The following is a 26613-nucleotide window of genomic DNA, read 5'->3' on the forward strand; positions in this document are numbered from 1 at the left end:
CACATTGGTAAAAACAGTTCTTCCAGAATGGAGGAAATTTTATCTGCTTTTTCCACGAGTAAATTGTTTTTCTTTTTGGGGGGATAATGGGAAAGAAATAAGTTAATTTTCTTTGGAGGGCAATGACCTACGTTTTGTTTGTGGAAAAGGAAATTCCAGAATTCTCCCTCTCTCTTTTTCTTTTCTTCTCTTTTTTCTACCATCATAGTCTGAGCCCCTTAGCCCCTGTGAGACACTGACATCGAGATGATGGGTCATCCTGTCATTTCCCTGATTTGCTTAGTGCTGCACTTAGTAAGAGGTGTTTTTCTCTGATTTATTCATTGATTGATTCTCTCAGCAAATATTTAGTAAGTGACAAAACAGTCCTAAAGCCTAAGCGTTGCGTGGGAGATTGTTTATTGCAGTGAAACCACTTTCTTTGGGAATTTAAGACAAGTGAAGGAGGAAAAACAGATGATTTGTCAATGCATAATAGGTCATGCAGTCAACAAAAATGTATTGACTGACTACTCTGTGCCAGGCATTGATTAGACATATATTGATGAAAAGGACATTCTGATGAAAAGAAAAACACAAAAATTCCTACCTTTATGAGTCTCACATTTTAGTAGATGTTGGGGGAGACTATCGATAAGTAAAATTAAAATCATGTTAGTGACAATAAGCAGTACAGAGGAAAACATGATGGATGAAGGAATTACTGGGGAACGATGGTGGAGGAGTGAGAATATTGTATTCGTTATCTATTGCCGTGTAACAAATTTCCCCCACAACTGTGTCTCAGAGCAACAATCATTTGTCATCTCCCAACGTTCTAGGTCAGGAATCCAGGTTGATCTGGGTCCTCTGGAACACATGCTGCAGTCAAAGTGTCTATTGGGACTAACCATCTCAAGCCTTGCATGGGGGAAGATTCTCTTCCAAGCTCAATCACATGGTACTTGGCAGGATTGGTTCTTTTGGGGGAGTTGGAGGGGGGGGGCCTCCGTTCTCCACCAGTTGTTGGCGAGAGTCCTTCCTGAGTTCCTTGCCATGTGGGCCTCTCCATAAAATATCCAAAACATGGCAGCTGGTTTCCATTAGAGCAAGCAGCAAGTAAACAAGACAGAGACAGAGTCTTTTTCAAACCTAATCTTGAAAGTGACATCCCCTCGGTTTGGCCAAATTCTATTTATTAGAAGTGAGTCACTTATTCCAGCCAACACTCAGGGGGAGGGGATTTCACAAGAACATGAACTCCAGTAGGCAGGGATCATAGGGAGCCATCTTCAAACCTGCCTATCACAGGTTTGCATTTTTAAATACAAGTGTCAAGGAGAACTTCACCAAGTACGTGATATTTGATCAAAGACCTGGAGGTGGTGAGAAAGTGAGCAATATGGATACCTTGGAAAAGAGCAATTCAGGTAAATGGAAGAGCCAGTGCAAGACTCCGAGTGTGCCTGGCACGTCTGAGAGATGGCAAGGAGACCAGCATGGCTGAAGCAAAGTTGCAAGGGGAAGGGTAGTAGTAGATGAGGTCATGGAGATGTGCCAGAATTTTTTTCCAAAATGGAGAGGATTCTGCAAGCTAAGTGTGTCAAGAGATGGTGTTTTGAGATGTTATAAAAGAGCAGGGGGAGGTGTAAATTTTAATAGCTATAAAGACAGTGAGGAAGAGTATTGTAGATGGTAGGCAGGTGATGTGGATGGAGAAAATACACAAGTGGGGATGAGGGTAAATGAAGACATGGCCCCTCTAGTTTGACCAATGGAATAATGAAAAGGTATCTTTTTTTTTTAATTTTTTTGAATGTTTATTTATTCTTGAGAGAGAAAGAGAGAGAGCAGGGGAGGAGCAGAGCGAGAGAGGGACACAGAATCAGAAGCACAGAACTGTCAGCACAGAATCTGATGTGGGGCTCGAACTCACAACCCATGAGATTATGACCTGGGCCAAAGTCAGATGCGCAGCCAACTGAGCCACCCAGGCGCCCCTGAAAAGGTATCTTCACATGAAGACTGTGCTGAGGCCAAAGACCTGCTCACCAAATGAGACTTGTAAGAAACGTTCGATCTCATCACGACAGAAACCACGCCTTCCTTGGCCCATCCCAGCTGTTGCCAATAGACAGCGGGCTCCAAAGCAAAAGGACTTTTCTTGGGCAGAAAACAGTATTGAAGGCTTTCTCCAAATGCCTCTCCCCTGATTAGGATGTGCTCTTCTCTTAGATTTTAGCAAATAATGACCATAGGCCATCCATCAGTCTTAGCATCTTCAAATGGTTCCTTTGTTGGAACCATGGGAATAAGGGCTCTAAACAGACGGTACTTCTGAGATGCATTTTGTCTTAATCGAATCTGGCTGCTGTATCAAAAATACTACCAAAAAAAAAAAAATACTACAGATTTGGCAGCTTAAGCAACAAACATTTATTTCTCACAGCCCTGGAGGCTGGAAGTTTAGTATCAAGGTGCCAGCATATTCAGTGTCCGGTGAGACCCATTTTCTGGTTCATGGAGGGCCATCTTCTCACTGGATCCTCACATGGCAGAGGAGGCAAGAGAGCTTTCTGGGGTCTCTTTTGTAAAGCACTGATCCCATTCATGAGAGCTTCACTCTTATGACCTAATCACCTCCCCCAAAGCTCTACCTCCTAATACCATCACATTAGGGATTAGGATTCGATGTATGGGTTTTGATAGGACACACACATTTCATCCACAGCATCTATTAGCATTGAAATAAACTCAGATAAGTTATTTTTGTTCATGGTTTCTAGGCCCAAGAACTCAGGCTTGTCTACTCTCTGAAAGGCATCACACTGAAACATTCCCATGTAGAGGCAGTTGCATCCTGCTATCTTAGCTGGCTAGCCTCAGCAGACTTGGAGGAGAATTCTCACTTTTATTCTTTAGGCCGCATGTACCCTGGACTTTGTGGTTATTAAATGTAAGGAGCGGATGACTTAATTTTTCTTATAGCTGCTCTTGCACAAAAAAAGATGGGATCAACTGTTTTCCTCCAGGGTTTTCTACTCTGAAATCAAGGATTCAGACACAAAATGTGCATAGCATTTTAAAGAGGCTTTTCCCTTTGAAATGCAACTTTTTCTAGTTACCTGGGACCCAAAGCGTATTTTATTATGGTGACTTTTAAGTTTTCACTATATTCCATTTTAAATTAGAACCATGTTCACATGCAATCAATAATCTTTTATTCAGTCTGGATACAAAGATAACAAAACCTTGGTCTCTGTCCTCAGCCTGGCAGAAAAAGGCAGGTCTGTACATAATTAAGGGCAATTCAATGGCCTAGTACCATGATAAAATAAGATAGGATTAGCACATCAACCCATTGAACTTTTTCTCAGGAAAGCAATAGGGCTACTTAAGCCTCGTTTGGGGCCTGTGGGTGTTGTTCAGGGTGTGCTTCTAGAATGCAGAATGTTAGACATGGATGTTGTTTTTACTATGAGCTGTTTTACAAACTTTTTCATCGCCTTACATTTGTCATCTTCCTTTCCCTAAGTTTGGTAACTGTATTAGTCAGGGTTCTCCAGAAAAACAGAACCAATAGGGTATACAAAGCAGGCGAGAGAGAAAAAGAGACTTACTCTAAAGAGTGGTTCATGTGACCGGGAGGGCTGGCAAGTCTGAAATCTGCAGGTTAGGGGGCAGGTTGGAAATGAAGGCAAGAGTTGATATTGTAGTCTTGAGTCCAAAATGTGCAGGTTAAACCAGTGGGCAGGCAATTTAGACAGAGTTTCTTATATTGCAGTCTTGAGGTAGAATTGCTTCTCCTCTGGGAAGCCTCAAATTTGACTCTTAATCCTTTCCACTGCTTGGATGTGGGCCACACGTATTTTGGAGGGTCGTGTGTTTTGCTGAAAGTCTACTTATTGTAAGTGCTAATCACATCTGACAAATAGCTTCACAAAAACATCCGGAGTGATGATTGGCCAAACAACTTGACAGCATAACTTAGCCATGCTGATGTAGAAAATTAACCTTCAAAGTGACATAGAGCATTTTCACCCGGATTGTATTTTGTCATACAGGCATTATGAGAGTTTGGAGCTTCAGTTTCTGTAAAAAGATTAACAACCAGACTTTGTTAGTTACTCCATTTTAAATTTCACAGAATAGATATGCCTAAAAACGCCATCATTTGGTTATAGAAGTACCCATTAATTTCATGCAGTATTTTCAGTGCTGCAGCTTTTTAACATGCAGTTTAGTCAAAGACAAAGTAATTTCTCTCAATGGAGGCAAAGAATAAGTTACTTTAAAAGATATCCATTGTCTGTCCTTCCAATGGCATTGTCTCTTCTTCAATTGACTTCACAGTCTACACCATATTTTCCAACTATTGTATATTGTCTCCTATATTTTCATGCAGTTTATTTTTCATGTGTCTGAGTCCTATTTCCAAATGACTATGTTCATGGTAGTAATGATGTGCCAGGAACTATGGAGAAGCCACAAGGTAAACGTGACGTACTTTTTAGAAGCATTAGTTTAACTCAAGAATTTCAAAGGAGAACAAGAGGAATTAAATAATTTAACTGATAAGCAGTTTAAATAATTATTTTTGTAATTCAGGTTATTCTGAGATTTATATCAGTATTGAAAACTAGCATAGATTTTGAAGAAAAATAATAAGACTAGAACATTGTGAGCTTGAGCTGAATCTTTTGTATTATATTCTCAGATCCCCTAGGATTTGGGGTAAGGATAAGGGGAACATACTCATTTCTCTTATGGTTTTTTTTCTTCAGGTTTTTCTTTTAATGGAAAATTTTTGAGAAGTACTATTAAAGGATGATTTTTGTGAGACCAAATTCTTGGGTTAGGTTACTACTTGATTAGTTAGTTGGCTCTGCCCCAGAAAAATATCTACTCACCCACAAACTTGGCCAGTCTTTTCACAACTATGTGCTCTTCACATCTCATGTGAGACTTTTCCAAACAATGGGTAATTCAGGACATTCTGTCTCTACTTTGGGAAAATAATCCAAAATAACCTCACAAAACAAGGCACCTAGCATAGTGGCTGGGCCACAAAAATTTTTCAGTAGATCTCTGATCCAGGGCTCTCCTAGAGAGAAGCTGGCATATCGATTCTGCTGTACAAGAGCTGAATAGCTCGTGCCGACTAGCACTTATCTGAATGACATGCTCAAACATCATTGATGAGATATTAGGTTATTAACTGACCTTCTAGTGCTCTGGTAATGTACTACTGAGTTCTATTTATAGATGGTTCAGTAAAATCCTTCCCTGGTCTGGCAACTACCATTGAGAAGGTGCCAGAATATTAAAGACTATGAGCCATACAGCAGGATTGTCGCAGCAAGAAACATGTTCCTTTCGTATGCTTAACTTGGCTTTTGTTTAGGTCAGAATTGAGCCAACTTGTGGGTGGTTAGAGAACACTCAAGGAGAAAGTGGTGTGACTAATTGGAGAAACGTTACACATATTTAAATTTAGGCTTTGTCGGAATAGAAGGTGGTTTTATTTCCTTATGACTAACGTTTTATTTGGCTGTATTCGATAACAATATTGAGCCGATGATAAGATCACACCATTTGCATTAGGAGTTGAAAAGCTAAAAAAGAACTTTCAGAGAACTAAAACTAAGCAAAGCAAAATCACAAACCAGCAGACCTGAACAAAACCAAACAGAGGCAGAATGCACTGTGTTTTACACTCACAGGAGTTAAGTACGATGGAAATCCGGACAAGGTTTCCATGCATTATATTGCTATAGAAAGATTGTTTTGTGTGTGCGTCTCCTGCACAACTGCATCAAATCATTCCCGTTCTTTGCTGGTGTAGACAGTGGGCATCATTTCTCCATTTGCGCGTGAAATTTGGTCATGATCTGTTGGAGGAGCTTGTGCAGCGGAGGCACAGGAGTACAGCCTGAGCAGACCGAGGAGTCGAGTGGAAGTCCAGGTTGTGTCCTGTAGACATAAGCTGTTCAGAGTCACCATGCTTCTTTTTGTGTGCGTGAGAAAAGTAAGAGACTCTCTTAATTATACACAAATGAATACCATGGTAATCGCCATATCATTAGTACTGTATTGTGGATTGTTATTTTAGGCATCAAAATAATAGCGTTTGGTAACCCCGTTGCCATTCAATGGGCAGAATGTTGTCATCGGTTACACTTTGGTGTCTTGAACTGAACAAATGGCACCTCCATTCTTCTAAGTTAGCGTGCAGTGCTCATTCCACTGGGCACTGGGTATATAAAGATAGACCGATCAGTTGGTTGCCAATGGTAAAGTCAAAACCTAGCAAAAAAGACACAGGCAGAAAAGTCAACTGTGCCTGGGGAATTGAGAGAAGCTTCATGGTGCATGTAATGTATGTGTTTTAGCTGAAAGAAGAAATGTCTGCTTGATTTATAAAGAACCTGATATGTTTGGAAGAATGTGAGACGTTCTGTGGTTGGCACATAGAGTTTTCAGGTGAGGGTGAAGGCAGAGCGGAAATAAATGGAGTAAAAAGTGGGTATGTATGACCTAGGTAGTAGCTTGCATGCGAAGGATTATAGGGTCCACCCTTCTCCCCCAAATCACTCAGGACTATAGTCCTAAGACTGAACTAGCTCCCTATTACCTGGGACTGATTCTAGGAAAGGGGCAGGATTTAATAGGGAATGTGGAGAACAGAGAGGAGGGCGGACAAACTAATTAGTGATGTTTTTCTCCCTTATAGAGAAGTCTTTGGTTTGGATGCAAGGTAGGTTTTTTCCATAAAGGGAACAGTCTCTAACCCATAGAACTTGGTAACTGCCTAACAGGGTTCTACTGTCTTCCGAAGTTGTCCATTTCCTGTGCTTTATTGTTCTAAATTGCATGGATGTTAACTCAGTGTCACTCTGTTTATGGAGTAGGTGGTCACAATTTCTTTTCACATCTTAATGACGAGCTTAAGATGGTATTGGGAATTCACCCTACATACCAGGGGTTGAGTGGATAGACTAAAGAGACATTATGGTGCAGTGGTACATTGGGCTCAACACCAGAAGTCTTCAGTCTCCCCATAATTACTTGCCAGTAATTAATTCTGTATCATCAGCTTCCTCATCTATAAAATAAATACAAATTTTCCTAGTGGTTCTGCTTCTGTAATCAAACCCTGATAATTGAGCTTATTAAGTGTGTGTGTGTGGGGGGGGGGGGCGCCTGGGTGGCGCAGTCGGTTAAGCGTCCAACTTCAGCCAGGTCATGATCTCGCGGTCCGTGAGTCCGAGCCCCGCGTCAGGCTCTGGGCTGATGGCTCGGAGCCTGGAGCCTGTTTCCAATTCTGTGTCTCCCTCTCTCTCTGCGCCTCCCCCGTTCATGCTCTGTCTCTCTCTGTCCCAAAAATAAAATAAAAAACGTTGAAAAAAAAATTTTTTTTAAAAAAGTGTGTGTGTGTGTGTGTGCGTGTGTGTGTGTGTGTGTGTGTATTTATCCGATGCTGGAGCCTGAAGCCATGAGGCAGGCAGTTAGAAAGACAGATGCATTATGAAGTAAAGGAAGACAAATGAGAAGCAGTGAAAATTAGCTGGGAGCCACCAGGATGAAATGGAGCTCACATCTATCTCTCAGCACGTGAGCCTCCGATGAGAAAATGAGGGTGGCCAGCAAGAGAAGCTGGTACCCTCTCTCATGTAACATGAAGCTATAGAAACTGAAGGAGGAGAGTTCCAGAAATTTGGGGATGATCTGCTGTCCCCTGCCAATAACATGAGCTGGCAGATCAGTGACAACCTGTGTGAGCACCCACAGTACCTCATGCCCTATGCCAACCTTCTGATGGAAAAAGAACACGGCTCTTGGTTTCCTTCCACCTCACAGATCTCATGCAAAATATCTTCCAGGCTCCAGGCTAATCCGGAAGTATAAAGGAAATGGAATTCTGGAACATGTAGTCCCAGTTTCACTAAACTAATACAATCCAAACCTACCGCCTCTGACACCTGCCATTCAGAATGTAAATTAAATGATTGAGATGTAGTTCCGGCCTCCAGATAGCTAACTGTGTGATGGAAGAGAGTCTTAATTAACGCTGGTAGGTGTTATAACAGAACTGATTTGCCTCTTTTACAAGCAAAAAGTGAGATTAATGCCCATGAACAAGCTTTGGAAGTGCTAACCGTTTAGTGGCTTTCCGAGTCTCGCTTGGGCTGTGTGATGTTAGATTACCTCTACTTTTAAAAGTAAACACTGGGAATAAGTTCATTCTAGATATCTGAGTAAAGTTAGATGCCCTGGTCTTTGCCTTATTTCACTCAAGTAGGTGTAGTGGTGCTGAATGGATAGCGACCAAATCTCTACACTAACCCAAACCCTTTCATTCATGAGATGATACCTGTTCATTTAAGTCACCAACCATTTCCCCACAGAGACAATGTGTGTCCTGATTCAGCATTACTAATCCTCCTTTTAAGCTGAGAAAATGGGACACATGAAAAACCCGTAGCAAAATTCATTGACTGTTAATTTTTAAACAAGCATTGAAGTTTGGAAATAGCCTCAAAATGTTATGCCAAAACTGTACTATGAAAACTACTTTTTATTCATTTATTTACTTATTTATTTTTTTAAAGTTTATTTCTTTCTGAGGGGTGGGGTTAGCGCACCCACACACGAGCTGAAGCAGGGCAGAGAGAGAGAGGGAGACAGAGAATCCCAAGCAGGATTCTCTGTGCTGTCGGTGGAACTGTCCGAGCTGGACACGGGGCTCTAACTCACCAACTGTGAGATCGTGATTTGAGCCAAAGCCAAGAGTCACACAGACGCCTAACCAGGTGCCCATGAAAACTGCTTTTTAATCAGCACCATCGTGTGAAGATTGTCCCTGCTCTCTCTTTACTAGAGTATGGTTGACTCACCCTCTCAACTTTGTCTTTTGCCTCATTTTCTCTTTCTTTGATGCTGTCTAGATAGGCAGATTTTGTATATTTCAGGGACTTCACATTTTCTCTGTATCTCAAAGACTGTGTCACAATGATGAGGTGGCCTCATTGTTTCCATGACCCAAACGTTCTGTTACCAGAGTTAGGAGTAGAAGGCATTTTTGCTGAATCTTTTACAAATGATAGGAGACCACATGGGGAAATGTATGCGATGTTTCCACTGCCGATAACAGGAACATGTGTCACTTTACTGCAGAAATAATATTTTCAATATACTGGTTGATTTTTATTGAAAGATGATATGCTATGCACCATAGTAAGTGCTTCACAGATATTAATCTTCCATCCCCATGATAAACTTCATTTTTACATATAAGAAAACAGGGTCACCGAGAGGCCATGTAGTGTTTCCAAGACCTCATAACTAGTAAATGGCAAAGCCGATTTTGGACCAGGCAGTCTTTCTCCCCGGTATCTGTTTTTACTACTAATCTGTGCCCTTTAAAGAACCTCAATTTTCCATAAATTCATAGCTGTGTGATTATTAGGAATGCTAAATTATATTAATACATACTTTGGAGGATACCCCCAGCATTCAAGAAACCTCTGTACACAACACAGAGGGAAAGCCTGAGAAATGCTCAGACCTTGAGATGACAAAATAAAATCAAACCCTACCAATGAGACCCCACTCTCTACTCTCTAATTATTGATTGAAGTATTCTATTTTGCATGCTAGGCATTAAACTCTTCTTTCTCTGTCAAGATTTTTAGATTAAACTGTCAAGGCATTTAAAGAATAAAAAGAAGCAAATCAGAAACAGAACAGAAGATATCTGCACTCTATTTAACGGGCAAAACCTTACACACACCAATAGAGGGATTTGTCATTTTCATCAAAAGCTAATAAACACAAACAGAACTTTAGCACCATAAATCAATAAGGATTTCATTTCATTGAGCAAGGATAATATACAATCTAAGGAAAACAGTATTTCATTGATGGGAGAAAATGCAGCCATTCTTAATGGCCCTAATGACATATGAAAGTCTGTTGGCTTTAATAACGAATATTGAGCTAAGATCAAATAAGCCATTTGCTTGAGGGTAAAGATGTAGATAAAAGTAGAGCCTGGTGGGTCTTGAGAGATTTATCAGTTTAGAGTAAAAAGTTTCTCCTTAATTAATCCAAGATAAAATGGCCCCTTTTTCTTTGTGCTTGTAAATATTAACTTTGTTAGAAATTACTGCTCTTGATATGCAAATATTTACAATGAGAGTTTTCATGGAGAAGGAAGAAACAGTCTTAGTTGTTACTCTTGTATTAAAATTCCTCAGTAAAGATTAACAGTGATGAAGCCATCTGTGTTTATCATTTACTGAACAGTAAATCCTGTATTTCAATTGGTTCGGCTATGTATTACAAATGAAATCAAATGTGTATTTTCAGAAAGAGCATCAGAAGCCAACCATCAACATAATCAAATTGTATTTGTAAAAATAAAATATTTTCAGTATTCTATGAAAGGAAGAAAACCACACATCCTAAGAAAGCTGTTAACATAAACTTGTACTAGTTAAAAATAATTGCACCAACTATTAAGAATCAAATAACATAGTATACTGATATAACAAGAAAATGATTAATAATTACATTACTTATTAATCATTTTTAGTATTCATCTTAAGACTGTCGCGTGAAGAAATAGGATGTTTACTTTTTAAGTTGAAAAAAAGACTATTAGAGAAAATTTAATAGCTGCCCTACCCTTAAAACTGTTCGTGCCTTCATCTCAAAGATCACTGAACTCCTGAAGGTTCTAATAAACTTCTTTGTTGTGTTTGGCACTTCCTTTTACGTAGTCTCAGCTTTTAAACCGAAGACCAGATCATTCACTGGCATGTTTTTGTCTTTCTTTTGTTCATCTTTATTCTTTTTTTAATTTTATTTTATTCCTAATGAATATAACAAAACAACACTGCAGTAGAATGCAAAGCTTAGAAAACACTTATACAGCAATGATCGTATTGTGTCTCAAAACACCTCTGCAAGAGCAGTGGGAGTAATACAGAATTTTTCTTATAGCGATGGAAATAGTAAGGATCAGGTGAATTAAGTGGTGTGCCGGTGGGCGGCCGGCAGGGGAACTCAGACTGTGGAGTCTGACTCCAGATCCATTTCTCCTTCCTGTACGAGTGCCTTCTTCCCTTTTCTATCTCTGCACTGGAGAAATCCTAATAGGATAACAGGTATCTCCTCAGTGTGGCATCGGTTTGCATTTCAATGTCAGACAGACCTGGGTTTTAATCTAAGCTGCCGTGTGTGACTTGTAGTGGCTCTCAAAGTGTGGTCCGGGACGAGCAGCATCAGAATCACCTGGGAATTTGTGCAAAATGCAAATGCTCAGGCTCCACCTCAAACCCACTGAATAAGCAACTCTGGGGATGGAGTCCAACATACCTCTTCCTCACACACCCTCCAGGTGATTCTGATAGATATGAAGGTTTGAAAACCAGTGGTCTAGGCCAACACACATCACCACTATAGAAGTTCTGTTTTTTTTTTCCATTTGGGTCAATGGTAGCTATGATGTCGGGCTCTTGTGAAAGTCAACCAGCGCATAGTAGACGGGCACTTTAGAAATGTTGACATTCCCAGGGAATTGAATTGTATTGCAAGAGCTAATTCCCCCTCATTCAATAAATTCGGCCCTCTATTTGAAAACAGAAAGGAAGCGATCGCCTTTCTTGAATGCAGCATTTTTTCTAAACCTGGATGAGACGACGATTTCTAACTTGTGGGTCAACTGGATGGTATACCTTGGCTGTGTCCGAATTAGTTAGTAGCTGCCATTGAAAAGAAACCAAATGAAGCCAAGTGATTTTTTTTCTACCTAGCAATTTCAGTTAAAACAGAGAGGCATGGACTTTGTCACTACCATTTTATTTGTTGTCTGTTTATGTGATTGTGGCAATGGTGTCACGATAGCTTTGTCCAATGGCCAAATTTAGTCCCATGGCTGGAATTACATAAAATTTACATATCTAAATATGGCTCAGTAATTTAAAAGCCCTCAGTTTAAAAACAAAAAAATCTATAAATTCAATTTTGAAACTCAAGAAAAACGTTTTTCAGCCTGTGTTCACCAAAATATATGAAAGTTGGTCTTAGGTTGCCATATGGAGTGTACAGGTATGAACAGGCAAGTTAAGTCCATTTCTCCTTGATTCCCCTGTTTTTCCTCTTCTTGGACCTACAAAAGTAGAGAATACTTGTTCACTATCTCCCACATGCCAGGTGCTATGTTGTACGCGAAGGGTCATCCCTGTCTCATTTATTTGACTTTATTTATGGGAGAAAGGGTTAGATAGGAGGTGTTCTGCAACAAAAATTGGGGTCTTTAAGCCACATCAACTGGCCACCTGAGTTTTTGGTTTTAGATGGAATTAAGAGTCTTCCATAATTTGTACATGAGTTTTAACTACCAGGAAGGGGGCAGTGGCTGCCTGCCTTCAGTTTAATTCTCTGTGTGCCCCAGGTTCCTGAAGTTTGAAGAGAAACAATCACTCAAAGCCATATATATATATAATATAAATATTTAAATATAAAATTATATATATATATATATATATATAAAATTTTTTTTTTTTTTGCTTATTTTCTCATTAGTTCCCAAAGGTGGGATTCCTAACTTGAGGGAGACAGTGAGAAAAACAAAAACCAAAAACTTAAAAAGCCCTTATGTTACTAAGGTGTAAAAACCACAGGGTTTCCATAATTGGGGTAGTCTATAACCAGAGGGCACACTAATAAATCAGCTTAACTTGCCGGGAAGAAGGGGAAATATTTAGCTATAAACTAGACTTATAAGTGCATGTAACATTATTTCGGACGGTTTCCATATCTCTGTTTACCAACTCTGCATGTCGATAAAAAGATTAAAAGCTAGTTACTCCAGTATTTACAGAGAACACAGGGCTCTGACTAACTCTGTTCAGAATCTCTAGTTACAACACTCTTGAGACAAAGGCGAAAGATGATACGCTAACACATCATGACCTTCGCAATAACTGCTCCCATAGCTGGGTCTAGCCCTGATGCACTGATGTTTATGGCCAGGACATCTTGAGGGGAACCGGTGGTGGCCGCTTCGGTTCAGCCTCAGCTGTCTCATTGCACCGCAAAAAAAAAAAAGCTGTTCAATCATTTGCTCGGCATTTATATTTTTAGGCTCCACCTTGCATTTAATCACGTACTTATCTTCCTGCCAAAGTATTTGTGCTGGTAAAACAGGGCAACTCAAGCCAGGCAGAACCTGCTGTTTCTGCTTCTGTCAGAAGGGTCAGCGGTGGAAAGGTGGAAAGGCTGATCACAGTGATTTTATAGTTGAATGGGGTAATTGTTCTTTTTTTTTTCCCTTGAAAGAAAATTCTAGGCTTGAAAGCTCTAAGATAAGGGGGAAAGTCTACCTAAAAACACTGTGTGCCTTCTCCCCAACTTTTGGCTGGTAGAAAACAGATCATCTTTGTTACACTTTGGCTGGATAAAAATGCACACATTATATGGGTAATTGAGGTTAATGAAAACACTTGAAGGTTATTTTCCTAGGTCTTTTTTCTTTCTGAGCTGAATTATGGACCTAATTTAGGTACATAACCCTACTTACAGATTGAGCTGAACTCACTGGGAGCTTTTAGCGTATTAATATGCTAAAGATACCTACGAGTCTGTGGCAGTCATTTTGAATTGTCAAATTCTAGAATCTCTCTTCAATAAACTGTGATTCATCCACTTAGGTGATCAGGAATGTGCAAAGTATTGCATAATTTTGCTAAATTTCTCAAGCAGAACACCTGAAAAATGGCAGTGTCACCTATTGCTATTTGCCTCGATTGCCAGAAATGTAACCATAACCTTGTTTGGAAATATTCTTTAGGAGACATATGGCTACTAAAAAAAGAAAACGAACAAATGACAGGATTCAGAGTCCTTAGCTAGGCAGGTAAAAGCTTTGCCATTTGGGTCCCAACATAAGGTTTTGGCGTTCTCGGCCACCACTTCCCTTTTATGAATCCAGCTTTCTTGCTTTACAAAAATGCTGGGTTCTTTGCTTCCATCTGGAGAACATAAATCTTTTCCCTTTGACTCTCATTTACCCAGGCATTTCTCTCAAAGCGCTAGCCAAATCTACTTTTTGCATGGCACCTTACCAGATGAATTTGAATTAAACCAACAAGAAGCCTGCCCCCTTTTATACCTTGGTAGTTTCTGTTTTCTCTTCTTTTTTTTTTTAAGCTGATTTATTTATTTTGAGAGAGAGAGAGCTAGCATGAGCGGGGGAGGGGCTGAGAGATGGGGGGGAGAGAGAGAGAGAGAGAGAGAGAGAGAGAGAATCCCAAGCAGGCTCTGAGCTGACAATGGGGCTCAAACCCACACACCATGAGATCATGACCTGAGCCAAAATCAAGAGTTGGACGCTTAACTGACTAAACCACCCAGGAGTCCCTGTTTCCTCATCTACTTACTTGACCTTTATCCATGATCCTTTCCCACTCATCTGACTGTTAACCAAAGTAAAACTGGAATACGAATACACTTTAAGCGGTAATTTTCTGTTTGTTCTATCTTGTCATCTAAATACCTTACTAACTTCTTGTGGATTGGCATCATGCCTTAGAAATCGTAAATTTGCAAACAACCTGTTACCTGCCTTTAATATAGGAAGCAGAGGAAGGCCTAACAAAGAGCATGTATTTCTTTGAGGCAAAGAATAAAATATTAGGCTTAGAAATGATACAGAATAGAATTCGTTCCTTGATAGGACACACTGTAAACAAATTATAAATATGCATTATTTTATTTGGAGCCCTCTTTCCCAGCAGTACCCTTTCCTGTCCCCCAACGCACGCGCACACACACACACACACACACACATACATGCATGTGCGTGCACACATACTTCCTCCTTCTGATGCTTTAATTTTATCTGTGCTATTGGTTACTGGCCTAGTTCTTTGTTATTACTCCTGGTAGGTTTTTAGTTTGCTGTTATTACCTATGTAGGGCTTTATGAGACACATAGGGACTTCTTTGCTTGATTTTATTTCTTTTTAAAAATTTTTTTAAATGTTTATTTATTTTTTTGAGGGAGGGAGAGAGAGACAGAGACAGAGACAGAGACAGAGCGTGGGGCGGGGGGAGGGGCAGAGAGAGAAGGAGACACAGTATTCGAAGCAGGCTCCAGGCCTCTGAGCTGTCAGCACAGAGCCTGACGTGGGGCTCAAACTCACAGACCATGAGATCATGACCTGAGCCGAAGTCAGATGCTTAACCAACCGAGCCACCCAAGTGCCCCTCTTTGCTTGATTTTAGCCTATACTCTTGAATCATACTCGATGAAGAGACACTTCTCCCTTATTTTACCCTCTCATGTAATATTTACGTTTAATTTGAGACTTTTGGGTGCTAGGCTTGCAGAGTGAATAACATTAATATGTCAAGTACTACAATGGCCAGGGTGAGAGGGTAATTTGAGGCAGGTAGGAGGGCTGGCCACTTGTACTGTTTAAGCAAAGCCTCATTCCTAGGGCCAGGAAAACAGGTTTTCTACAATACCAAAAAGTCTAAAATTTGGTCTATGCCATAAATAAAAGAATCCTAAAATGTCTTTCTAAAAACACATTTAGGTGAAGCATAGCAGGTTGCTAATGTTTGGGACTTCGTTTTAATTGTTTTATAAGTCTCAGTTTTCATATAGAATCAAAATGACTTAAACGATATCTTTCAAAAATGCTCTTGTTCCCTTTAACCTGTGTATTCACCATGATGGAAGAAACTGCATAAGCAGACTCATCCCCCCAGGAGATAGATGGCTAGTGATCTGTAGGTGTCACGTCAAGTGGAAGAGCAACTTTTTAAGACTTCCATCACCTCTCAACCAGAGAGTAAGCTTCATATCGACAATGACATTGCTGGAAAACAAACTCAGAACCTGAGTTATGTCGGGCAGCTGGTTTTATGGTCAGAAAGAATTGAGTGACTTACTAGTCCATCAATGCAAAGGTTGGAAGGTGGTAGAAGGTCGCTCAGAGACAAAGGAACAGATGGAGGAAAATCCTAAAAGGTGTAAAATAACCTTTCAAATGCAAGTATGGAAATTGCATGAGTTTTTTCAGGCTCTGTAACAGGGTGGTTTAAAACAAAAACATATGGGGCACCTGGGTGGCTCAGTTGGTTAAGCGTCCAACTTTGGTTCGGGTCATAATCTGGCATCCATGGGTTCGAGCCCTGCATTGGGCTCTGTGCTGACAGTTCAGAGCCTGGAGCCTACTTTGGATTCTGTGTCTCCCCCTCTTTCTGCCCCTCCCATGCTCACGCTCTGTCTCTCTCTGTCTCAAAAATAAATAAACATTAAAAAAAATAAAACAAAAATTTATTCTCTCACAGTTTGGGAAGCTGGACGTCTTAAAATCAAGGTTACCCTCCTGCCACAACCTCTAGGGGAGGAACCTTCTTTGCTTCCTCATCTTGTGGTAGCCCGAGGCTTCTTTCTTATGGCAATGCTACCCCAGCATCTACCTCTGTCTTCACATGGCGCTCTTAACTCTGTTTGTATGGTCCTTCTTCTCAGAAGGACACCAGTTATATTGGACTAGGGCCCACGCTAATGACCTCATTTTAACTTGACCACATCTGCAAAGTCCCTATTTCAAGTAAGATCACAATCACAGGTGCCAGAGGTTAGGACTTCAAAATACCTTTTTGGGAGGAGACAACTCAACCCATAACAGACAATGATGGCAGAAAAATGAGACACTCCACACTTGCCTCAGAAAAGAGGAGAGAAATACAATGACATGAAGGATGACCTTCCTTTCTTTTTCTTACAATTCTTTCTTTTATTTACCATTTTTTTTACTGTTTATTTATTTTTGAGAGAGAGAGAGAGAGAAAGAGAGAGAGAGAGAGAGCATAAGTGGGAGAGGGGCAGAGAGAGAGAGGGAGACACGGAATCCAAAGCAGGCTCCAGGCTCTGAGCTGTCAGCACAGAGCCCGAAGCAGGGCTTGAATCCACGAACTGCGAGATCATGAATGACCTGAGCTGAAGTTTGACACTTAATCGACTGAGTCACCCAGGAGCCTCCTTTTATATTAAAAAAAAAAAAAAAAGTATGATAATTCATTCTATTACTGTGCTTTTAGTTTATGTTGGCCATTATAAAATGGTTAGATAATACTAGAAGGAAGCACTTAGTTTTTCTACTTCTTGCTTTGAATCTTTCACCCCTTCGAAGAGGCACAGCCCCACCTTTCTTTTGTAATTTGTTGCAACTATCGGAATTTGATGATTTGTCAGTAAGCAGGCAACCTTACTGCTAATAATAAACAAAGTGGAAGACCATATTTCACCAAGAGGAAAGGAAAGGACAAAGAAAAAGGGCAAAATGAAAGGAACAAGTAGCTGTGGGTTGAAGAAAGGTGAAAGACATGAAGTATTCTGAGAAATAGCTATCCTACAAACATGGAGAAAGTTTGGGTACTTGGGTATTGACGCCACAGCCTCATGACTCAGATTTTCTTCCATAATTTCTCTTGTGCCCCAGACAGCCGTGTGTTCTGAAGCTTCCTCTATATTTTCCAGATTTCCTAGCCTAAAGAGAAAGAACAATAGTAACATTTGCATTTACTTAAGGCTTTGGAAAAAATCAAAGTGAAAATAAAAGTAACCTTCAAGGAGCGTCTGCATGGAATAACTGACTCAGCTATTTTGGCCAGGCTTGTCTTTTTTTGGTCCTTATTTTCAGGGCAGCGATTGCAATATTTTCAAACAGGGAAGGGCGGAATGGTGAGACTGTCAAATGAATCTTTCTGCGAAAGGAGACATCCACAAGCTGAAAAGACGATTGATTAGTGAGTGTTGGCATTTGTGATTTTGAAAACGTGGCAGAAATCGAAAGAACTTGCATTGTTCGCACTTAGCAAAAGTGTGCATTGTATACACAGACGCCATCTAGACCGAAAGAATGGGCTGTCAAAATATTCAAATTACCACACCCATCCATGGCCCTTTCTTAGCCACTGATGTAAGACCAGAGAAGTAGAGCCAACAGAAAAGGTGGGGAAAATGGTAAAATGCATCTACCTTACTTTTTGTGGCTAAAACAAATTTGACTTAGTCGATATAACAAGGCTGAAATATATTATACACTGTGCCCCCCACCCCCAAGGTTTCAAATAAATTTGGACTATTAAAATAGAGTCACACTTGAAAGTAAATACAAAGTGGGTAAAATGTAGGAACGCCTGGGTGGCTCAGTTGGTTAAATGTCCCCCTTCGGCTCAGGTCACGATCTCGCAGTTCGTGAGTTCAAGCCCCGCACCCGACTCTGTGCTGACAGCTCAGAGCCTGGGGCCTGCTTCAGATTCTGTATCTCCCTCTCTTGTCTTTGTCTCTGTCTCTCTCTCAAAAATAAATAAAAGCTAAAAACAAAAAAAAGTGGGTAAACTGTCATGTGTCCAAGAACATGATGCATCCATCAGACTAGAGTTACCAGTCCTGAGAGGTGGGAGGAGGTGTTGGATCTCAAGATCCTATACTGCAAGGTCATGTAATTTCTCCACAGAAAAAATCATTATCATTGAGTATTTGTTAAAATAGCTTTCATTAAGATCAGAGTGATTCAGTTATAATTAAATCAATCCGGTTTTAATATATTAGCTAATAGATAATTAGATTTCTAAGAAAGCCAAGCTACCCTAAAAAAAAATGAGTGATTAAATGCATGTTTCTCTTTTGAGTCCTCTAATGGAGGAGTCTGAATACTTTATTTGGGGAGTTTTATTCATAGATGATCCAATTTATAAGTACTGGTGAGGAGGCAATAGTTTCAAGAAGCATATTTATTCAAGTAGTGCCCCACATTTTATTTACCACCATATTGTGGTGTTTGTTTTGGGAGGCTGGATATACAAATGGACAGTGGCCAAGACCATTAGGACAATACAACTCTGACCCATAGCCTTTATAACAAATAGGTGACAAACCCCAGTCTGGAACAGTGAGCCCCAAATGGTCAAGACTTGGTCATTGACTTCCAAATTCCCAATTCTTCTCCCTGCTTCTAAGTGAGAACCCAACCAATCACAGAGAATTCCCATTTCTAGTTAGCTTTATTCCAGCTTCCCAGGTCAATAGCCTCTGATCATACCTGAAGCTTTCCCTTTTTTCACTATAAAACTTCTCTGCTTTCTTGCTTCTCTTTGGGTCTCTGCCAAACCCAAGTGATGATGGCTGACTCCCTTGCTTGTTCTCTTTTGGGTAGTCTTTGTTTATTTCCACAATCTCTATTATAATTTCTATACAGAAACCTTTAAATGGCAAGACGAGCTTTGCCCACATTTAGAAAATCATTTAGGGCCACTGGGTACTAAGTGTAGTGGCAATAATTCTGAAAGCCAGAAAAATTGTTACAGTTGGTTCAAGCACGGGCCAAGATCCCTTTGGCCTAGCTCAGATCTGTGATGATTTGGCATTTGTATTACTCAATCTTACTTCTAAGTCATTACAGCAAGTGTCCTACTGCTTGGGAGTCTCTTGCATACAGTCTGGTTTGGGTGATAATTTTTCTCTGGGGAACTACTCAGGTGTAATGGACATTTCCTGTGGTTGGTTCAAACTGGCTCTCTATCCTGGAGAAGGTCGATTTTGCCTTTATTAACTGCAAAGTGTGTAGTCTTTGATATTACAAGATTTCGATTCTAATCCTGCCAGTAAGTTTTACTCCTCATGGGACTCTGAGGAGAGTCTTTTAACATACTTAAGTTTAAGTTTGCTTATTTAAAAATTGCTAGCAACATTAGCACCCGCCATATGGGCTGCTTCAGAATTAAAACATCGTTCCTGTAAAATGGTTACCCTATTATTATATCTTGTAACAATAAAATAAATACATATTAATGTATTTGATATTATTATATCAAAATAGATGTTCGTATTTCCAGTGAACAGTCTTTTTTATACCTTACGTGAGGACACGGAACATTTCAAGCAAATACTTGGAAATTGCTGGCAAGTTGTTAAGTCTTCAGATGGTACTCGGTAGCAGATCAGCCCGGTTACAAGACAGTAGGTGCGTTACATCCTACCTTCATATGGGGAATGAAGGCAGTTGTTTTCATAACTCAAGTGATGTACACCTTCTGCTGTATTAAAAACCAAGTCCCTCAGAGCTGAGATGAGTTGGCATGAGACAATCAGGGATGGTTTTGACCTTTGCATTCTCAACGGCCTCCACTGGTTGGGCAGGTTATAGCTAGTAACTCGGTTAAGATTTTTGGATATAAATGTTGCTTTTTAGACTGTAGACAAAACTATATGTATATACGTAACCCCAGAGGTACAGGAAGGCCCACGGCACAGCCAGCCGAAGAAGGTAGCACATTGCCTGTTCTCTCTTACATCCCATCACCATCAAAGGAAGGCACCTGCCACAGTGAAATGTTCATTTTGCAGACATGACGTGTGCACATTTCATTTCTGAATCAAACAAAGGAGTAATTCCCGGGCATTTTATGTGCATTTTTCTTTTTTTTTTCTTTTTTTTAATTAAAAAAAAATTAATGTTTATTTATTTTTGAGAGAGAGAGAGAGAGAGATAGCATGAGTGGGGGAGGAGCAGAGAGAGAGGAAGACACAGAATCGGAAGCAGGCTCCAGGCTCTGAGCTGTCAGCACAGAGCCCGACATGGGGCTTGAACTCACAAACTGTGAGATCATGACCTGAGCCGCAGTTGGACGCTCTACCCACTGAGCCACCCAGGCGCCGCTGTGCATTTTTCTTAATATGATCACAGATTCAGGGTTAGCCACTTAATCCCAAATGAGACATGACCTCAGTGGGGTTGGTTCCTTGACTAACTTTTGGAATTCCTCACTAGGACAGTGTGGATCGCATTGCCTCTGCGCTCCTGTCCCCTCACTGACATCTAGGATTTATTTGAGGCAGAGGTGGCGTCTCCCACCATTGTTTTCAGGGCAAATACCTGTGGAAATTTCACTGTTTTTGTCACAAACGCCATTCAGTGGCCAATCGGGAAACAAAGAAGGGAATGAGTTAACCTTGTTAAAATTCTTCAGTCAAAAAGCGTTTGTTGTGTTTGGTGGGTTTCATTAGAAATTAGAGAAGCAGGTCATTACAGGGAAGTAGGATAATCTATTGGGAGCATCCAAAACACTTTTTGTGTATTGTGAATACACATATGATATTAGATTCTTTTTTTTAAAGTTCATTTATATATTTTTGAGGGAGGGAGGGGGGAGAGAGAGAGAGAGAGAGAGAGAGAGAGAAAATGAGAATACACAGTCAGGGCAGAGCCCGATGCGGGGCTCAAACTCACAAACTGCGAGGTCATGACCTGAGTCGAAATCAAGTGTTGGATGCTTCACTGACCCAGCCACCCAGGCACCCCTGATATTACATTCTTGACAAATGTCAACGAGAACGGGGACCCTCAATACAACCCCACATAACGTATGTTTCAACTTCCCTACTGTACCTATTTCAAATGTTTTTCCATTCTCTTTAAATCTCTAATTCCATCTCCTCTCCCCACTACCCTTCGCTCAACCAGCGAACCCAGTCCCAAGCTTCTTGTGACCCACCTATAGGCTCAATCGCAGCTTCATTCTTTCCTTGGAATCATCCTGGACTGCTTCCCATCCCTCCAGTACAAAACTGTTCCTTTCCCTTCCCCTCCTTCCCGATGGATTTCTGACTCTTGCAGATCCCATGATGGAGCCAAATAAGCAGTTTTATTTTTCCTGCTAATGCTTATTCAGTGCTAACACCATTTGTCCCAACCAGTTGCATGCAGGATGAATAGAGTAAGGGTGTAAATTACACCCTTGGGGAAATGTGACTCACAAGTAACTACTGCAGAGTGGATTCACTGAAGAACAAAAACAAACATACCCATGGCTTTTAAGAAAGTAGGAGCCTATCCAAGAGTGAAAAAAAGGCTAAACATGAAAACAAGTTTATTCACTGTAGAGTTTTAAGTTGAATATTTATAGAGTTTCCTTAATGCATGCTAAGGACTTAATACATGCTTGCTGAATTATAGGGAAACATTTAAAACTTTAAATCATGTTTTGCAGTATCCCTCTTAACAAGCCGGCAGTTTTTAATCCAGTTTTTTTTTTCCATTCCATTAACAAAACAATTTAGTGGTGTATATAATTAGGCTTAGTGGTATATAATAATTGCTTAATGGTGTATATATAATTGAATGAGAATGTGCCCTAATATATCAACTTTGCAGTTGATTTTATTTTCAGCTTTATTTCCTTCCAGTACTTTGCTTCATTTCCAGGGCAAACGCCAATTTGTCTGTTCTGACCCAAATATTAGAAGCCAGAGGGTTGCTCTGTGACATGGTATATTCCCCCCATTCATAGACACTTTGATGTTGCATTCTGATGGAATTAGAGCTTTGAAGTAGAATTTTGGGTGGAGTCTGGAGTGATCCTGGGCCGAATCTGGACTGATTCTGGGCTGGTCAGAACAACACACTTCAGTAATTATGAATTAAAATATGCCACATAGTAAAAGAGACCTTCAGAGGAGAGGAACCAGGATGCAGAACAGATACTAAAACCTGGGTCATCACACAGTGCTCTGTGGGAGCAGCTCATACCGACTCAGGAGAGCCAATGGTGCCCACCTCTTACCAACTTCACATTCTACGACATCACATGGTTGGAGTATATATACTACAGAAATTGGCAAACTCTACCAGTCTGTACTTTTTTTTTCCCCCCTCAGAGAGCCTATTAAAATTTACCAGCACATCACCGCTCATAAGTAAGTTGACTAAATGTCTCAGCAGTCCTGGTTGACAGGCCTAGTGACTCATCGTTTTAGCATTTGTCCCTACCTTTTACACTTTCAAAGGTGACAAATTAAATAATCACTATGCAGATCAGCAATGATTGGAGGCTTTGGAGATTTTTCACTCCAAGAGGTGAAGACTGAATTAGAAAGAAGCAACTATAAGATTCTTATCTTATATTGTCTGAAGAACTTGCCCTTGGAAGTGGTACAAGACTTGTTTTTCTGAGGCACAGCATGAGGACCGGAAAGTCTTGGGAAAGCTACAGGGAGACACATTTTTATCTGAGCTTAAGGAAGGACTTCCTCATTGGCAGCAATGAATCATCATAAAACAGGAACAGAAAATGTGTGGGCTCAGTGAGGTCCCTGTCAATGAAAATGCCCTGAGACTGAAGGCCAACTTGAGGGGATTTGGAAGGACTCGAGCAATGATTTCTTGTTGCGTCAATGCCTTCTCGAAGATTCATATTTTGAGTCGAATACTCCTGACAGTATTTGACGCAGGCATTTTGGCAACTCTCAGGGGGTCTTTGCTGGCTAACATGTGTGTTTTGTAGCTGATACAACAACCAGCTGGAAAAATAATTCCTTCAAATTCAGAAAAAAAAAAATGACCCAAACATAAACCTTATTAAACCTCATGTTCAGTTTTTAAAAAAAATAAATTATTATCACTAATTTGCGAGGAAGTACATGCTAACCAGCTTACACCGATTTATTTCTGATTCCAAAACTGTTAGGATGCTTTACTTTAGCACAGTTTGGCCAAAGAGAAGAAAGTAAGTCAATGGGTTTCATGTAATTTTAGGATCATAAGTAGTGGGAGAGGAACACACTATTTAGCATCAAGGACTTCAAGCACTCTGTATCCTATGGTAGCCAGAGTTAGAATAACAGGAAGCCCTCAGGCGAGCAAAAATGGCACCTGTGAAAAGTGTTTGGGTCTATCTGAAGGCATGGTTGCAGCAGGGGCTGAGGCTGTAGGAAACAGCGTACAGTTGCCCACTGAGTATGGAAAGCCCATTTAAAACAAACCATTCTGTCCTTTACCTACAGTCTATAATGGATCACATAAAAGTCAGACTTTTTCTTCCCTATTTCAGATGTCCTTACTGAATTAGTCAGATCATCATATGGATTATCATGATTATCATTAGTTTGCTGCTCCAGCATGGTTTTCTCCAAGACCAAAGCCTCTCATTTGCACGTCTTTAAGCTTCCCTATAACTTCTCTGCCCATTCCTTCAGCCATACAGCTTCTTCCAAAGCTTTCCGTATTTTATTTGATTTGTCATCAGCCGGAAACCTGTACTCATCCACCAACCCACATGCCTCTCTCTTCATACGTCCCCAATCGGGCTGTTAGGTAACAACATAGCGACGACAGATATTATTGTCTGATACTTTTAAAGTGCTTTACAAATATTAACTTATTTACATCTCCTGAGAGCTACACGAAATAGATATGTTTGTTATCTCTCATTTACAGATGAGGGTACTGAGGCACAGAGTGCCTAACAAAGTAGCTAGAGACAGTTTCTAATCAACAGAGTGCTCCAAATCTCAGCTCTAATCAGTATGTTGCCTCTTACTTTAAAGGTAACAAATTGAACCAATCTTAGTACGATTTTCTGTACGCCAATGTTAGCACTCATTCTTCTGTGAAATGTGTTTTATTCCTACCCATTTTCCTGAAGTCCGCCTTTCTTCTTGTGAACATGTATTTTCACAAGTGTTACGTCAGACCCTTAATAAAGTCGATGTTAAAAAACAGCGCATCCTTTCATACACATTTTATACATGTACCTTCTCCTTAAAGCATTCACATCTGTTACATTTTGTGAAAGAAATGACAATCACATGTTTTTTTGAGTGCATATTCTCTTAGAGATTCCATTAACTAAGAGTAAAACTCATCTACCCGGTTCTTTGAGTCTAAGACAGTGATTCTCACTCAACCCAGAGTTGGTTCCCCCCCCACCCCAGGGGACATCTGACGATGTCTAGACACATTGTTAACTCTCACACTGGGCGTTGGAGTCATATTGGCATCTAGTGGACACAGTTTAGGAATGTTGCTAAACACATTGTAAGCGCAGAACATCCTCCCACAACAAAGAATTACCTGGCTCAAATGTCAAGGCTGAGAAACCCGGTTCCAGGGTATTCTACACATTTAAAATAATTCTGTTGAGGGCAGTCTATGACCCTCTTCAAGAGTGTTATATAAAGCTATATAAAAACTATACGCATATAAAATTAAATCTATTATTAACCTATTAGTCTGTCAGTTTAAGTAGACTCAATTTATATGTCTTATATTTTCTCTTCTCTTCTCAGAAGTTTGAATAGTTTATAAAGGACACAGTTTCATAATGTAGCCTTAAAACAAATGTGACTCTTACGGAAAATTGTTCTAATAGCAGATTTCTTGTTACTCATCCATTAATTTTTTTTAAGTTTTTATTTAAATTCCAGTTAGTTAACATACAGTGTAATATTAGTTTCAGATGGACAATATAGTGATTCAGTGCTTCCATACATCACCCTGTACTCATCAGGACAAGAGCCCCCCTGTCATCCCCATCACTTATTTAACCCACTCCCCACCCACCTCCCCTCGGGTAACCATTAGTTTGTTCTAGTCTGTTTCTTGGTTGGCCCTTCTCTCTCTTTTTTCACCCTATCCTCATTGTTCCTTAAATTCCACATATGACTGAAATCATATGGTATTTCTCTTTCTCTGACTGCTTTATTCAATGTTAGGATTATTTTGGTTAATGTTTACTGAATAGTTATTAATGTGGGGCTTATATTTCCTGCGGTTTATTTATATCATTTTACACCATTATAAAAACAGTTTTTATTTAAGATGAAATTAAGCAAAGTATTTTACAGAATGTAGGAAAAAACAAGAAAGAAAATATTGAAAGAAAACACCTGATTAAATTATTTGCTTTTCATTCAGTTAGGTGGAATTGGTGGTTAGTATTATATCATGCACAAAGCAGACCCAGTTACTGATCTAATAATAGTATTCTCTTCTCTCCCTATGGTTTTGTAATGAAACTCTGAGATCAAACAGGTTGGACACCTTCTTCAAGTCTCCTCAAAATACTTAACTTATAATGGAAATGACACACAGGACTAATGATAGGACATTTAATTTATTAAAAAGCCAATAAGTTGGCAACATCTTATTATAACTAACATCTCCCATATTCCAAGAGAAAATAGAAACTCCTCCTGAAAAATAAATCCCCCCTACCCTCCTTCCTATCCATCACAGCATTTTTCTGCTCCAGATGGGATACATACAAGTCTCCACTTCCTCCCGTCCTGTTTCCACTTGTTCCTCGTCTAATCAAGCATTTGGCTCCAGAATGCTAGTGAGACGTCTTTCATCAGAGTCACCAGTGACATCACATTGCTACATCCAATGGTCAACTCTTTTTTTTTTTTTTTTTTTTGAGAAAGAGTGAGTAGGGGAGAAGGAAAGAGGTAGAGAGAGGAAAAATCTTAAGCAGGATGCATGCTCAGCACAGAGCCCAATGTAGGGCTCCATCACACAACCCTGGGATCATGACCTGAGCTGAAATCAGGAGTCAGACGCTCAATTGGCTAAGCCACTCAGGCAGCCCACTAAGGGTCACCTCTTAGTTCTCATTCTCACCATCATTAATCTCTGACCCAGATAATTGATTCCCTTGTTCTTATTACATTGTCTTCACCTCAGACCACATCTCAAGGTTTCCTTTTACTTCAAACAGTTCACTTTCTCAGTCTCCTTTGTATGATCTTCTTAATCTTCCCAACTTCAA

General features: G+C 40.1%; 1 protein-coding gene and 1 long non-coding RNA gene across 2 annotated transcripts in view; one reads left to right on the forward strand and one right to left on the reverse strand.

Moving 5' to 3' along the window:
* Positions 1 to 26613, reverse strand: part of LOC132687397 (uncharacterized) — a 127103-nt gene that overhangs the window by 44907 nt on the left and 55583 nt on the right. The gene's annotated exons all lie outside the window — the stretch shown is intronic.
* KCNJ16 (potassium inwardly rectifying channel subfamily J member 16) overlaps positions 1 to 26613 on the forward strand; it is an 85830-nt gene that overhangs the window by 34292 nt on the left and 24925 nt on the right. The window lies entirely within an intron of this gene.

Source organism: Panthera onca, chromosome E1, assembly GCF_046562875.1.
Source record: "Panthera onca isolate mPanOnc1 chromosome E1, mPanOnc1 haplotype 2, whole genome shotgun sequence".
Classification (NCBI taxonomy): Eukaryota; Metazoa; Chordata; class Mammalia; order Carnivora; family Felidae; genus Panthera; species Panthera onca.